Source organism: Phocoena sinus, chromosome 11, assembly GCF_008692025.1.
Source record: "Phocoena sinus isolate mPhoSin1 chromosome 11, mPhoSin1.pri, whole genome shotgun sequence".
Classification (NCBI taxonomy): domain Eukaryota; kingdom Metazoa; phylum Chordata; class Mammalia; order Artiodactyla; family Phocoenidae; genus Phocoena; species Phocoena sinus.
The window spans coordinates 81,653,446-81,667,868 of record NC_045773.1 but is presented as its reverse complement, the minus strand read 5'-3'; the positions used below and the strand labels follow the sequence as shown (position 1 = coordinate 81,667,868).

The 14,423-nt window shown below is 43.4% G+C and overlaps 2 non-coding genes and 1 pseudogene across 2 annotated transcripts; 1 reads left to right on the top strand and 2 right to left on the bottom strand.

Moving 5' to 3' along the window:
- The window catches only part of LOC116762187, a 382,117-nt pseudogene that overhangs the window by 337,038 nt on the left and 30,656 nt on the right, over positions 1-14,423 (bottom strand).
- Positions 626-698, top strand: TRNAM-CAU. Its single transcript has one exon. It is a non-coding gene; the product is annotated as a tRNA-Met (tRNA).
- TRNAM-CAU lies at positions 5,980-6,052 on the bottom strand. Its single transcript has one exon. It is a non-coding gene; the product is annotated as a tRNA-Met (tRNA).

The following is a 14,423-nucleotide window of genomic DNA, read 5'->3' as shown; positions in this document are numbered from 1 at the left end:
CGGCGCAGGTGGCGCGGGAGGAGTCTCCTGCCCCGTCTGTCATCAGCATAGGAAAAAGGAGTCACGCAGACTGACAGTTCCAGTGGATGCTGTGGGTTCCAGATCCACTTGGACTTCAGAGAGTAAGCCCCCGGACTTCAGGAGTGAGCAAGTCTGGGCGTTTGGCTTGAGCCCGGGAGCTGCCAAGGAGAAATGAGGAAAGAATCTTGAGGCCCCCTCCCTTCCTCGCCCTCCTTCATCTATCTCAGGAGACCAAGCTCCTCCTTGGAACCTCACGAGGGAGGCAAAGAGTACGGTCCTTGTTATTTAAGTCTTGTTTGCCTTTCAGAAGGTAGCCCATCTCCACAGGCCCCGGTCATACCGAGCAGAACTTCTGCAAAGTCCGCACTCAGTTGCCCTCACCGCCCCTAAAGTCTTCGCAGGAAAGTTTGCAGGGGAAACGTGGCTGGGCCGGTAGTCGGGCCCTTACCTTGTTCTGTGTGGCTTTGCCATCCAAACTTCGAATATTTTAGAGGCGAATTAAACCATGGTTCCGCCTTCCTTTGAAACACTGTGATTCAGAGAATTCTAAAATGATTCCTTTAATACAGTTGGTAGATGTGGTATATAAGTGGCAGTCGCAGTTGCCTCCTTAGCGCAGTAGGCAGCGCGTCAGTCTCATAATCTGAAGGTCCTGAGTTCGAACCTCAGAGGGGGCAACGTCAACCTTTTCTTCCGTTTGCGTATAAAAGGAAAATTCGGAGGAAATTGCTTTGATGAAACTAAAAGGGAATTTTTTTGTTTAACAGAACCGTGTACGGTTCAGATACAAAATAGTAATTTTCAGTAAGATTAAATACTCCAAAAGTCTTTTTATACCAATTGTAGATAGAGCTAGGAGACTTTTAGACTGACTTGTTGCAAAAACATTAAGGTCAAGAAACTTACTGGTTGAGAGGGAGAAGGGGATGGAGGGTTACACTGGGGATGTGGAAGATGCAGTATGATGTGCAAAACATTTCTATTAATTACTGATTATCTTTTGCCATTCTTCTGGAATTACCACCAGATCACAAACGCCATCCTACATGAAAAAGAAAACATTCCCCCCCTCCCCCAGTCTCTTTGCATTGGACTTCTTTTCCTGCTTCCAGTGTTCTTGACTGGGTCTCTAGGTCATCCAAACTGCAAAATACAGGAAAGAGTAACAAGAGAAGCAGGAAACGAAGAAAGAAGAAGTGATATTTAGAGAGACAGGATAAGCACCTGGCTCAAATAAAAACAAGCAAGAATCAAAGCAGAAATAAGAACACAGAGAACAAACGTATAGATACCAAGGGGGGAAGGGAGGGTGGGATGAACTGGGAGCTTGGGATTGATATATATACACTACTATGTATAAAATAGGTAACTAATGAGAACCTACTGTATAGCACAGGGAACTCAGTGCTCTCTGGTGACCTAAACAGGAAGGAAATCCAAAAAAGAGAGAATATATGTATATGTATAGCTGATTCACCTTGCTGTACAGCAGAAACTAACATAACATTTTAAAGCAACTATACTCCAATAAAAATTAATTTTAAAAAAAGCAAGATTGATATTTAATATCCAGCTCTTAACATCTCAGCTTGTTGAGTGGGAGGTATTGAACAGATATTTATTGAGCACCTGCTATGTGCCAAGCACTGTTCAAAGCTGTGTCCCTTACTATTAATCCATTCCCGCTCAGCTTCAAATTCACCCTCCTCTTTGATGTTGGCTCTGGCCATCTGCAAATTACATATCTAAAACTTTGTCAGTTGGCTTTCTCTTAGGTTCTGTCAATAAGAGGAACTAGAAGGAGCCGGGGAGGCAGGAGAAGAGAAGAGGAACTGTTTTCTGAATTTTGCTATTCCAGTCAGGGTTGCTCCAACAATGGTAGTTGATTCCAACCACCATTCTCTTTGTGCTCTTCCTCAGAGGCCCAACCCCTACCCGTTTTTCCCCTTCGCCCTAGAAGGTGGTAACTACTTTCCATAGTTATTATCTCTGGGTTACCACAGTGTTCTCAGTTGAAATACCTGGTGTTGTTTCTGAACTAGACCTTGACTGATACATAGGGGCTAGGGATACCACACCGTACACAACAGAAATTGCTCCTGATCTCATGGACTTCACTATGTTTGAGTGGGACATGGTAGACTGCAAATCTGAATTTTTAACAGCAACCTCAGGAGATCAGATCTGAATGCACAGCTGAACAAGTTTTTGGAATCCCTCTGCACATATCCAGTTATCTCATATTGACTATTGTGGGGAAGGTCACTTCCTCCCAAGATTCTCCTTTTTTTGTCTGATCACTCACGGCTTGCCTGCTGATCAGAACTGGCGGCAGTGCCCTCAGGTATCCACAAGTCAGATCAAGAACAGAGCAAACACTCCATGCTTTCCAAAGAATTCTCAAAAGATCCAAAGTGCCCTTTCTTATTCTGCTTTATTGCTGCCTTTCCAAGTAAAGGGTTTATTAAGGCAATGCCCTGCTGAGAGAAATGGATTAGTTTGACACCTCTTCCTCTCTAGGTGCCCAGGAAGAGTCTGGGCCCAAGTCTTCTGCTTCTTTCCAAATGTTCCCAGTCTCTGCACCATTCCCCAACACTGCCACATAGTCAGTAGGTCAAGTCTACATGGCTACACAGTAACCTAATTTGTGTTTTCCTATCATCTCTTGCCTCACGCTGACACATTCTTTACATGAAACCAACATAATCTTTTTGAAATCATCTCTGACCATGTTGTTCCTCTCTGCTTAAAATCCCCAGTGACTTTATATTGCTGCAAGGATGAAGTTTGTACTCTGCACTCCTAGCCATAACCTCTGAGCCTGTCTGTCTCTCATCTGTCCCTGCCTTTCTGTTTATCTTGTCCCCCACCTCCATCAGTATTGTCCCAAGATATCTGCACTCAAGCACCTCAGGCCTTCTTTAAGTTCTCTGAAAGTATTCTGCTTTTTTGCTCTTCCTAAAATGCTGGAGACATGTTTTTATCTAATCTATTACTGTTAAACTGTTGGTTTAAACACCATGTCCTGGGAAAAGTCTTCTCTTACCCCCTGGAAGAGGTCACCTCCCTCTATAATCCACTGTCTTGGAGATATGGGGTGGGGAACACCTATAGCTTGCATACGTTTATCTTAATTTTCTACCTCTATGCTCCCTTTATCCCTACTTAAGTCTATTAACATTTTCCATTTTATCTTATTACAGTGAAGTTGTGTAGACCACCTCAAATCTATTTTGAATAGTGGCATGAATAAATACATAAGTTAGAATGTACTACATATCATTGTGGTAAACCCAACCTTTGAGGAAGAAATTTCTGTTGCAGGATTTAAGGGAGGAAAGTGGATGAGAGATTAAGTAATTTGTCTAAGGTGGCACAACCAACCAATTAAATATGATTTTCTAATTCATCTATTTTATAATAAAAATAATAATGATGATAACACCTAACTTTCATTGAACTGTTAGCATGACCCAGACACTATTCCAAAAGTTTACGTGTATTATCTCATTTAACTTGGAAACTCTGGTCATGAGATTATACATGTTTGTTTCTCTACAAACCTCAGTAACCTGTACTTTTTCCTAAGAACATTTATCACAATGGCTGTTTAAACATTTATGGTGTAATTCATTGTTTAAAAGGCTGACTCTCCCTTCTAAAGGGTAAACTCCATGAAGGCTGAGGTGGTGGCTTTCCACTGCTGTAAACCAGGGGCAAAGCAGAGCTCCTCGCTCAGAATAAGTTCTCAAAACCTAGTTGTTAAGAGCTTTTTCTGCTAGGCATTCTTAAGGTCTGGGGGGAGACTGGAACACAAATTGTGAAGATGAAGCACAAGACGGTCCAGGTGATTACATCTCTAGTAACGTACAACTTTTAGAAGTAATTGTTTATATTACTCAAATATGAGCGTTATCTTTTTCTTATGACCTGGGGCAGAAGTAGTTGTGAGCCATATTCAAAGAGGCAGGAATGGAATTAGGAATAAAGAAAAGGAACATGAACAGAAGTGGAACTTTGTTCATGTACTTTTCTTCACATTAGGATGTACAGGAAACATGCTGTGATGAAAGAGGCCCGGGTAGCTCACTCGGCAGAGCATCAGACCTTTAATCTAAGGGTCTAGGCTTCAAGCCCCTGTTCACGCGTCGCTTTTGACTTTTACCATCCAGTTCTGACTCCGCCCTTGCAAACCATCCATCTCTTTACACGGTATGTGTAAGTGACTCAGGCAAACGCAAACGCCGAGGTGAATAGATGGGACCTTTACTGTAAGATGAAGGGAGCTAGCATTTAAGGAGAGCCTTAGAGTACATGGCTTTGTACCAGAACCAAATAATTTCCTAAGAGTGAAGTAAGAGTTGGTAAATGAGTGGCTGAGGAGGCTTTTCTGGACATCAAATTTCCATAAAGGTAACAAGAATATGTAACCAGAGATAATGTAACTTTATTTAGAAATATACTATGATCAGAATTCCATCTCTTCCCAGAGGCAGCCAACCCACAGCTTGGCTTGGCTTGGCTTTTTGGTGGTGAATGCGCCAGACCATCATTGCCTAATATCATAGTCATTAATATTTTATTACTTCCTTACTCTGATTATAGGTTCACAGAGCAATCTTCTAATGTTCTTTGCTTTCCACTATAGAGTTTATTTTACAAGGGAAAGAATATGCTGATCAACCATCAGTACGGCCATAATATGTTCATACTCTGGCTTGGAATGTCTCTGACATTTGGTTATTGCGAGTCAGTCCTGTAAGCCTGAAAAAATCTGGGTGAATTAAAAAATAGTTTCTGATTCTACAAAGAGGACGAACAGATTCGGAATAGTGGCTCCAACAAGAATCAAGATTCTCTAAGGAACTGCCCAAACAGCCAGACCATCCAGCTATTTGGCCTCTCTACAGTCCTTAACTGCAGCTCTTAAACTGTAGCAGATGTAGGCTCCTGGAATCAGAGGCTGAGGGTCTAGAAGACACTGTTAACATGTTCCCTAGTATATACCTTTTTCATTCTGCACCAGAATGAACTGTTGAGAGAACTGTCCTGAAATACAGGTCCAGATATTTAGCAGGAGCAGCCTAAGTATTGCCCTCTCTTTTTCCAGCACGGACTGGGCCAGAGAAGTACGCCTGCAGGATGAACTTCAGTAGGTGTGACTCCCGTGGGGATTACTGCAAAAATCCAAATTTGAGATGTTGATCGCCTGGAGTAATATAGCGGTAGGGAATATGGCAAAAAACAAAACAAAACAAAAACAAAGTAACATTTAATATGCTAATTAATTCACTGACTTATTTGACAAGTGTTTATTGTTTGTCAGATACTGTGCTAGGCACTGGAAATACAGGAGTGGATAAAACAGACATACTTCTTAGGACACTAGCCACTGAATTTAAGCCCCACCCCCACCCCCATCCAGTATGATCTCATGTAAATTTAACTAATGACATCTGCAAAGACTCTATTTCCAAATAAGTTCGCGTTCTGAGGTTCTGGGTGGGCATACATTTTTGTGGAACAATATTCAGTGTAGTACAGATGGGAAACCAGTTAGGACCAGATTAGATAGGGAGGCCAGGGCAAGGAGATGGCATGTATATATGAAGAGGAAACAAGAAGACTTACTGAGAAAACTGAATGTCAGATTTTCATATATCTGTCCATTCAGTATTTTTCCCCAATAAATTAGATTGCGCCAATAGGATACTGTTCCAAGAAGAAATAGCAATCAGAGGAACTTGGACAAGAGGTTGTCCACTGGAAGGAGCTGAAGATAACAAGTCATTATACATAAACAACATCTTTCCATATTTTTGCACCTACCAATCAGGAGGAAGACAGCTTAGGCTTGAGCTTTTTGACCAGCACACAACTGGCCCAGTCACTAGGAAGTAGACTTTTGCCAGACGAAGGCGGTAACTGGTTGATGGAGGGCGAGGGCAAAAATCAAGCTGCCCCCTCTGAGGTTCGAACTCAGGACCTTCAGATTATGAGACTGACGCGCTGCCTACTGCGCTAAGGAGGCAGGCAGCGAAGCGTTCTAATCAAACCTCTTTAGCACTGGAATTTACCTTGCTTAAACTTCTGTCTTGCTCTGTAGTTCCTTTACTTTAAAATCTGAAAATGAAATGCTCCCCTGCAACGTCTTAAAAGTGCAACAACTTCTACAACCTGAATCAGATGAGGAAAGTCGTTGTCGATGCCACTGCCTTTGCTCCCCTCGTTCTGAACTGATGACCCTCACCTCTCACAACAGAAGGAGAGTTTCCTTAACTTCTTGCCCAGATACCTGCACTTAACCTATACCGGCGTCCATCCCTGTGGTCTCTAGGAAAGAGGAAAACGGCCCACTTCCTCTCTCACTCTCCCTCTCTCTTTCCATACCCGATTCTTCTCATCAGTACTTCAAACACGTTAAAGTGTTTACTACCTTAAATAACAAAACACTTCCTTTGACTCGGCGCCTCTGTCTCAGGCTGTCGCTCTATTTCGTTTATGCCCCTTCGCAGGCAAATTTCCCATAAAGCGGTCTGTCCTCATTTTAAGAAAACACCTCCCCAAGTCCCATCAGTTTCTCAACAGACTACAATCTTCCCTGACCACTGCTCCGTCCCGAAGAAGTCCAAAGGGGGTTCCTGGACATATGGGACTTGATGCTTTAAAGAATAAGGCGTCCTTGGTGCAAACTCTTGGGAATCTGCTGGTATGAGAGAGCTGTAGTTACAGAAACAGGAACAGGTGAAAAGCTTGGCTTACCCAGTCTCCTGGTTTGCCCCGGGAATGTCTTGGGAAAGCCGCACCTGGGAAACCTCTTTCCGGGCTGAGAAGAGTCAGGGTTTCAGAAATGGGTTGCGGACGGCTGGGCAAAGTACCAAAAAAACCCTACGACAGCTTTACCTCCGCTGACGCCCCCGCCCCTGGAGGGCTGAGAGGAACACTGATTTTATTGCCAAATTGAGGCGGCACATATTATTCGACTTCTGTAGTTGCAATCTCTGTTTTTCCCCTGGCCGCTGATGAGGGCAACCGGAATTTTTGGTTCGCAGTAATGGGCAGTCCAGTGTTGCATCCCTCTGAGTGCTGTAACCTAAATATGCGAAATAGGTGTTTTGTAGTTGTGAGCGTTAACAGTTTGCCTCTGCCTGTAGATTAACTGTTGTGCTTTTTATCGAAATAATGTTATCTTAATTTTTAACATTGTGGTTATTTCGACCATGTGTCCTGAGTCTAGATAACGAAAATGAGAACAAACGACTACCATGTGAATGCCAGCATGACCCAGACCTCACCGAAAAAGTCTAAATGGCAGATGGAAGAACACATATAACTGGATTAGGGAGGTAAATTACCAAAACAGAGTACTGCACAATATGTAGAAAAGGATTTGGATTTGGGCATAGTGGAGAAGGAGGTGTGACAGTACAAGGGGAGACTGAATCTCCCAAGTCTGGGTTAAGACGGGCGAGAACTTTCGAATCAGAGGTTTTTCTTCTTCTCTAAATGAAACCAATGCTCAGTCAAAAATAGTGTTGGGTATAATACTTGAAAAGAACTCGCATTCTCTATTTCCTGATTCAAAGGTTGTCCCGAGGGCAAACAAAAAGGGAAATTTTGATACCATGTATTGGCCTCTTGTACTGTGAAGCCGATTCTGTCGGATGACCTTGTTCTCTACAATATAACAACTTCAAATGATGTGTCAAGTTAGGCAAGCAAAAAATGTTTCCCCTAGCTCCTACGACTTTAATTTGAAACATGGTGTCGAAAAATCGTCTTCTTGATTTGTGTGTAGATTTAATAAAACCACTAGATACATAAAACAGAAGATTGTTGATATTTTGTTCAAATACAAACTAGGCCATGCTCATCTATCTGCACATTTGGCAACAGTGCAAAAGTAAATTTTGGCAAATCCCATTTAGCCTTACCAAAGAAAATAAAAAGATCTTATCTGCTAAATGTCCTGCACTCCTTGTACACATACATTGCTTTAAAGGATTGTGGTTTGCTTACTCATGATATTGAGGCTTTCATAGTTTATTGAGGTTTATGGTCAGTTTTTATTTTCTTCAGAATGTGCAGAAGCACTTACTGAGATTTTTTTACTTCACAGAAATGGAATGAGATAGCCTTTTAGGCATGTGCCTACAAGGTGGCTATCACTGTTGCTGGCCATAGAAAATACTTTAAAATATTGGCCTGCTGTAAAATCTTTATTTTCAAAGTGTGGGGTAAAAAGAATGTCCTTATCTAATTTGGAAATACTTTGAGGATGGGAATGGAGAAAAGTACTATGGTAAAACAGAAATGTATATATGCTCTTTCTCCAGTATTGTTTGATGTTACGTAGATTGGGACAAAAACTCACAAACTAAAAAAATGATTTATTTGGGGGAAAATATGACTGCTTCAGAACAAAATAATAAGTAACAACAACGATAATAAAATAATTAATAATAATACCAGAAAGGGACAGCCAAGTAGTCGAGTTAAACACAACTTTCTTAACTTATTTGTTGAAAGTATAACTTATTTGGAATCCAAGTTTTATTTCACAAGTTTAAATTACTGCTGTGCTTTTTATCAAGACGAGAACTGAGCAAGGAGCAGGTTTGGGGGATGGGTAAGAAATCAAGAGATCTTCGAACATGTTAAGTTTGCGATGCCTTTTAGACATTCAGTGGAGATGTCAGTCATGTAATTTGATCTGCTCAATGGAGAGATAGTGTTGAAAGTTTAAGTCTGGGACTTCTCAAGGTATAGATGGTATTGAAAGCCAGGTGATCAGGTGAGCTCAGATAGGGAGAGGGTGTATGTAGGGAATACATGAGGACTCAGGTCAGGACCCTAGAGAACTCCAAAATTTAGAGACTGGGAGGAAATAAAGAAGGAGCTACATTTAAGTGGGGAAAAAAAACCCAAACAAACAAACAAACAAACAAACCAAGAGAGAGTGGTGTTCCAGAAATCAAGTGAATGTGTTTCCATAAAGAGGGAGTATCAGCTGGGCCAAGTGTTACTGAGAAGCTGAGCAAATTGAAGACTGAGAATTGACCATTGGAATCTGCAAGATGGAGGTTGCTGGGACTCGACAAGGGAGTTTCAGTGGAGTTAGAGGGGATAAAACTTTGGTTTAGAGTGGGTTAAACGGAGGAGCACAGTTTGGGGTATGCTCTGTCCATTCAGCTATTCAGATTCAGGTTTGGAGAAAGTGGTGGTGTGTTTGATTTGACCTAGGGTGGGGAGTGGGGCACAGGAGATGAAGGTTATACAAGCTCGTAATGCTGGTAATTAATCATGAAACCTAAGCTGTGGAAAGAGGGAAGTAAAGACGTGAGGAGGAAGGGGATACATTTTCTCTTGTTTTTCTCCGCATTTTCCTATCCCATCCTCAGTTTCTGAGATCTCTAAATTCTGAGTCAATTCTCTTCAAATATGAGAAGATTCTCATTAAAATATCCTCATCAGCTCTGTAGCCTTCGTTTCTTTCAACTCCATCCAGTCTTGCTGACCTTGAGGGCTTCAAAATATTTTAGCATGCAATAGCATTTCTTCATCTACATGAACAACTGTGTTAAGGGCACCAGACTCAAGGCCTGTCATTCTCATTGTTTTCTCCCTGGTTTTCAAATCCCACTTCTCTGTAAGAAAAGTATCACCTTGGCGAAGACCTGCTTCTCCTCCAACAGCAGGTGAATAGCATCATCACATTTGCATCCTTTTTAATCCCTTCCTCTCTTTTACTCACATTCTACCAGCTTCCAAGTCCCGTGAATTCTACCTCCTTGGTACTTCCTGAATCAGTCTCCTTTATTCCATACCAGATTACTACCACTGTTTTACTTTTTCTTTCTCCTCATCCTGCCTCCGTGTCTTTCCTCTGCTACAGCAGTGGCCTCCAATCTGGTTTCTAGGCTTCTAACCTTGCTTGTCTCCCATAGTTTGTCTACACAGGGCTGTCATACACAGGTGCCCTATAAAAGACACTTGTGGAGAAGGTATATAGGAGCTGAAGTCTGGCCTGAGTTCTGAGAGTCAAGCCATGAGCCTTGGACAAAGGTGGCATTTTCCTTTTTTTGTACTTTATCAGCCCCGAGGGTCGTCTTTCTGTTATTCATCCACCAATATGAGTCGTTATTACATAATTTGCACAAAGGCACTCTGTGTGCTAGCTGAGGCCCCACTTCTGCAGTACAGTCAGGACAAGCTTGCAAAAGATACCAGTTACACTGGCCTTTCTGTTCAGAAGGGTACTTCTTTGTCTTTCCAAAGCCTTTGAGGTAAAGTTCAAAGTCATTGAAGATACATCTCACAATGTGTTCTCATTATCTACTAATATGTAACAGAATTCCAAAGCACAGTGACTTGTGGTACACAGAATAATGGACATTCCAAAAGATTCTCTAATCCCTGGAAACTGTGAATGTTACCTTACATGGTAAAAGGGACTTCACAGATGTGATTAAGATTGAGGACCATGAGATGGGGAGATGATCCTAATCACAAGAGTCCTTAAAAGTGGCAGAGGAAGCAGAAGAGTAGGTAAAGGGATGTGATTTGAGGACTTGACCCATCATTCATGTCTTTGAAGAACCAAGGACTGTAGCGGTCTTTAGAAGCCAGGAGTGGCCATTAGCTCAAGCCAGCAGAAAACAGAGACTTCAGTCATACAACCACAAAGAAACAAACTCTATAAACAGTGTGAAGTGGGAAATAGATTCTCCCTTAGAGCCTCCAGAAAGGCATGCAGGCTGCGAATACCTTGCTTTCAGCATGGTGAGACCATACCAGTCACTTCTGACCTGAAAAATTCTAAGATAATAAATTTGTGTTTTTTAAAGCCATTAAGGTTGCTGTGATAGCAGTAGAAAACCATTTTGTTATCTCTCTTGATTCTGTGGGTTCACTGGGCTCACCTGGGCAATTTTGCTCCGTGTGGTGTCAGCAAGAACTCCAGACCTCTGAGGACTTGACTGGGCTGAGCTCTCCAAGATGGCTTGCTCACGTGACTGGTTGTGACAATTAGTGTTTGTGACCTGCTAGGAGCTCTGTTGAGGCTGCTGTCCAGAGTGCCTGGCTGTGACCTTCCCATGTGGCTTGGACTTCTCACAGTACAGTGACTGGGTTCTGAGAGGGAGCTTCCCAGATTGAGCATTCCAAGAAACCCAGTCAGAAGCTGCCAGGGTTCTTATGACTCAGGCAGGCCTGGAACTGGCAAAGTGTCACTTCAGTGAAATTCTACTTGGTCAACCAAGATTCACTGTGGGAATGTGCTACACACAGGTGTGATTACTGAGAGACCTGCTACGCTGGGGTCAGTTCTGGGAGACTAGCTACCACACAAGGTAACTCTTTTTTCATCTGCAGCTTCATCTTAATCTTAGTCCTCTTGGCCCATGCACCGTTGATGGTCTAATGGAACTAGGAACTAGGGATTTTCACACCTTTTCAGCTTTGCACCTGTTGATGCTTCATGGAGAGAATCTTCCCACGCCCTATAAAACTGACACAATTCCAACATGTGGGATTTCCCCCGCACCGCCAAGCAATTCTTTACACCAGCTGGGTGTCCTACAGTTCAACTCAGTTCTGACACTACCTACCCAGAGGTAGCATCAGATTTTACCACTTAAGGGCCCAGCTCCACAAGACTGCCTACAGACTCCGAACATGAGTCCAGGTCGTCAGCTGTGCATCTGATCGACTGACTAGAGATGGGAATTTTCACAGACTCCCCTCCTTGGGTTCAATTAATTTGCTAGAGCAGCTCACAGAACTCAGAGAAACATTTTATGTACTAGATTACTGGTTTATTGTAAGAGGCTATCACTCAGGAACAGCTAGATGGAAGAGATGCAAAGGGCAAGGTATGGGTAAAGGGAGGATGGAATTTCCATGCCTTCTCTGAGCTGGTCACTGTCCCCACATCTGCAAGTGTTCACCAGCCCAGAAACTCTTCAAACCCTGTCCTTTTTGGTTTTTATGGAGGCTTCATTGTATAGGCACAATTCATTAAACGTAGGCCATCAGTAATTTAACTTAATCTCCAGCTCCTCTCCCTCCCAGGAGGTAGGAGGTGGGACTGAAAATTTCAACCCTCCAATCACACGGTTAGTGCCCCTGGCAACCTGTGCCCACCCTTAGGAGATCTCTGGGGCTTTCCCAAAGTCTCCTCATTAACATAACAAAAGGCACCTTTAGGGCTCTCAACAGTTAGGAAAGTCTCAGTGTTTTAGGAACTGTGTGCCAGAAGTGTGAGGAAGACCAAATAATATTTATTATAAATCACAACGATCACATCTTCCTTACCCGCCTAATTATAGCTCATCTTTAAGACACATTTCCGCTATCATCTCCTCCAGTAAACCATCCCCATCTTAGGTTAGGTGCCCGTAATGATGATTTTCTCTACACAACATCCTGCCCTTACATCTATGGAAGAATACGAGTGTGTCTTAATTCTCACTGACTTACTTTTCTGTATTTTTAAAAAATCAGGCCATAAGCTCCTCAGAAGAGTGCATTTTGTACTCTCCGATTCCCCAGATGGACCTAGTATAGATGGCACAAAGAAGGGTCTCAGTAAATGTTGGCTGACAGAGTAGTAATTGAACAATTCTCTGCATATATTTATTACTTCCCACAAAACGAAAATGTGCCCAACATGACATTGTACAAATGTCCTGGTTTCAACCACGCACAAAATCATGTATGCATGAGGGCGGGAACTAAAAAGGAAGGGAAATGCCCATAATCAGTTGGGAAGGCAGAACTGTGGGTATCTTTTTATTTTTCTCTTTAATGTTCTAATATCATAACGCTGCCACTGTTAAATGAAAATGTGTAGACATCTGGTTCCAAAGCGTCAACAGCCTTGTCACTTGCAGCACGGACCGCTGATTGGCTTAACCTGGTAGTTTCTTAGAAATGCAGACTCTCAGACCTCACCCCAGACCTACAGCATTAGAACCTGCATTTTAGCGAGACCCCTCGCCCCTATGATTTTGTATGCGTATGGAAGTTTGCGAAGAACACGACCCTCAATACAGTCCTTCACCCTTTCCTTTATTAAATTTACGGCCATTTGTTTAACAGACCTTTTTGCAAAGATTCCGAGGACAACACGATAAACCGAGCTTATTCACATCTCTGCAAGGGCTTTCTGCGTCTCCTGAGCTCGGTTCTATCAACCCCTTCTAGCAATCTAGAGTGGGTAGTGGGCTGCGCACAGGGGAGTCGCCGCGCGGGTCGCGCCGCGCAGCACGGCAGGGCCGCCGGCCGCAGCCTCCAGGCCCGCGGCGCCGCATCTCCCCGCGCCGGGCACGGTGGCGCGCGCCTGTAATCCCAGCTTCCCGGGAGGCTGAGGTCGGCGGATCGTGGGTGCCCGGGGGTTCGGGACTACCGCGCTGTGTAGAGCGGGCGTCCGCACCGGGCCTGGCACCAACATGGGGCTCCCGGGGGAGCCCGGGGGTACCAGGTTGTCTAAGGAGGGGGGGACCCGGCCCAGGCCGGACACGGAGCAGGTCAAACTCCCCGTGTTGGGCGGCGGTGGGACCGCGCCTGCGAGCAGTGCCTGCAGTTCTGCCCGGACATCCGACGAGACCCGGTCTCTTTTGTTTAATCTTCCCTGGATTCTCTTTTTGAAGACTCGTTTTGCCCCAGCATTATTTTTGCACACAGCAGACCACCTAACTTCACGGAGTACACGGGGCGGCGTACATACTACTGTTAAAAGATAAACTGAGGCATATTAAAATTTTTAAGATTTTACTTGAGCAAAAATCGATTCCAATCGAGCAGCATCCAATCTAGCAGGTAGGAAGGAGTTCCGGGGAGCCCTACAAAATGAAAGACTTTAGTAGGCAGAAGGGAGCAGGAACAAGGAAGTTATACTAGGCAAAAAAGCAGGTTGGCTATTGCTAGGTTACTTTCCTTTAGGGGGGTGGCAGGAGTCTATCAGGCAGATAACCTAACTAGTAGTGCTGATCAGGTGATTCCTGATTGAATGGTTTTAGATTACATTTCTAGGAGGCAGAGGCCCTACTTAGATCTAGGTTTGGTGACAGTGAGGCTTAGCATAAATGACTCCATTTTGGGCCTGTCTTTTTTTTTTTTTTTAACACTAGTGTATACTTTATCTTTAGGTTTTGCACACAAAGGGTGTGCAAAAGGGTGGTGTAGTCAGTCCACACTGGAAGAAGCTCTTCTTAGTGATTTATTATCCTGGGAATTTCTCCACCCTGCAATCAGCCTTTCCCAAAACAGTAAGGCTGTACTGCATTTTGTAAATACTGCTGCATTATATTGCATTGCGTGACAATTGTATAATCCAAGACAGATTTGCCACAGGTCTGAACTTCCAAGTTTTTTCAGGAACTTCTCACTCAAAAACCTGT